This window comes from Mus pahari, chromosome 22 (genome assembly GCF_900095145.1).
Source record: "Mus pahari chromosome 22, PAHARI_EIJ_v1.1, whole genome shotgun sequence".
NCBI lineage: Eukaryota > Metazoa > Chordata > Mammalia > Rodentia > Muridae > Mus > Mus pahari.
This window is the reverse complement of record NC_034611.1, coordinates 50001471-50003048: the sequence shown is the minus strand read 5'-3', so window position 1 is coordinate 50003048 and position 1578 is coordinate 50001471. Positions and strand designations below refer to the sequence as shown.

Genomic DNA, 1578 nt, shown 5'->3' with positions numbered 1-1578 from the left:
GAGAGAGAGAGAGAGAGAGAGAGAGAGAGAGAGAGAGAGAGAGAAAGAGAGAGAAAGAAAGAAAGAGTGTTACTCTGCACATGTGACCAAAAGGCAACTGTCTGAAGTCAGTGCTCTCCTTTCAACTTCAGAAGGATTCTAGGAATGGAATCCAGGTTTCTGTGCTCATGTGGCAAAACCACTAAACCATCTCACAAGCTTGGAAGTTTTAAATATATGCTGGGTGTTGGTAGTGCATGCCTTTAATACTAGAACTCATGGGCAGAAACAGGAATACGTCTCTTAGATTGAGGCCAGCCTGGTCTACAGAGCTAATTCTAGGACAGCCAGGGCTACACACACACAAAGCCTGTCTCAAAAAACAAAAACAGAAAACCAAAACCAAAACAAAACAGCCTCCTGCTCCCAATCCTTAAATGTACTTAAGTCAGGGATGGTGACACATGACACATGACACATGCCTTGAATCCTAGCCCTCAGGGAGCCTCTGTGAGTTCAAAGCCAGTCTAGTTTATTTACATAGCAAGGTCCAGGCCAGCCAAAACTACAGAGTAAAAGACCCTTTCTCAAAATAAATTAATCAAATTTATTGAGCACGTATTACACAGTACACACTCTTCTGTGGCTGAAGTTACTCTGTAAAACAAGACGCTTGGTCCCAGTCTCATACATGACAGGAGGGGAGAAGGGCTGAGTGATAACCAGGTAGGGATAGTGGCAACAAACAAGCACAGAAGGTTCTAGGTCACCCTGCAGTGTGGGGAGTGAGCGAACAATGGGAGGGGCTACACTGCAGGTCGAGTTTGGTACAATCTGGAACACCCATGCAGGCAGAGAGTTGACTGGAGTAATAAAAAATGACCAGAGTGTTCCAGGGGCAGTGAGGCAGCTGGACCTGAGGTATGGCTGAAGGTAGGAGGTGCCGATGGGCGGGGGGGGGGGGGGGCGGGGCTCTCAGGAGGATGCAGTGGCAGATGGTAGGTACCAAGGACTTTTCTCCTGAAGGGTGCAGGGTTAGAGGTGAGAAGCACTTTGAAGACCGTGTGAATTGTCCTGGAGACAGAGACACAGAAATGGTGTCCTCAGTAGCTGAGAATGGGGGCCTCTCTCTTCCTTCTTTTAAACTTCCCTTCAGTAAAGAGGAAAGATGAGAGAAGGAGAGAGACACAGAGGCAGAGATGGACAGGCTCTCTAGATGCACAGAAACCTGTTCAATATCATTTTGTCTAATTGGGAAAACGCAGACCAAAACCACAAGACAGAGTTGGGAATGATGGCTGCAAAGGTTGAGTCCAGTTGTCATCTCAGCAGGACACTCAACAGGACATGGAAGGTTTTCCCGCTTGGTTGTGTTTTTTGAGACTCAGTTTCATCCCAGGCTGACCTATAGACCAGGCTAGCCTCACACTCAGAGACCTTCTCCCACCTCTGCTTCCTGACTGCTGGGATTAAAGGTGTGTGGTTGCACCATGCCTACCGGGGATTTTCATGACTGGGTTGCCTGAGGTAACATCATTTTATAGAATGGCTCCTGGATATGAGAGGAGAGGAGAGGAGAGGAGAGGAGAGGAGAGGAGA

At 47.8% G+C, this 1578-nt stretch overlaps 1 protein-coding gene across 4 annotated transcripts in view; it reads right to left on the bottom strand.

Moving 5' to 3' along the window:
• Window positions 1–1578, bottom strand: part of Frmpd1 (FERM and PDZ domain containing 1) — a 108320-nt gene that overhangs the window by 58437 nt on the left and 48305 nt on the right. The gene's annotated exons all lie outside the window — the stretch shown is intronic.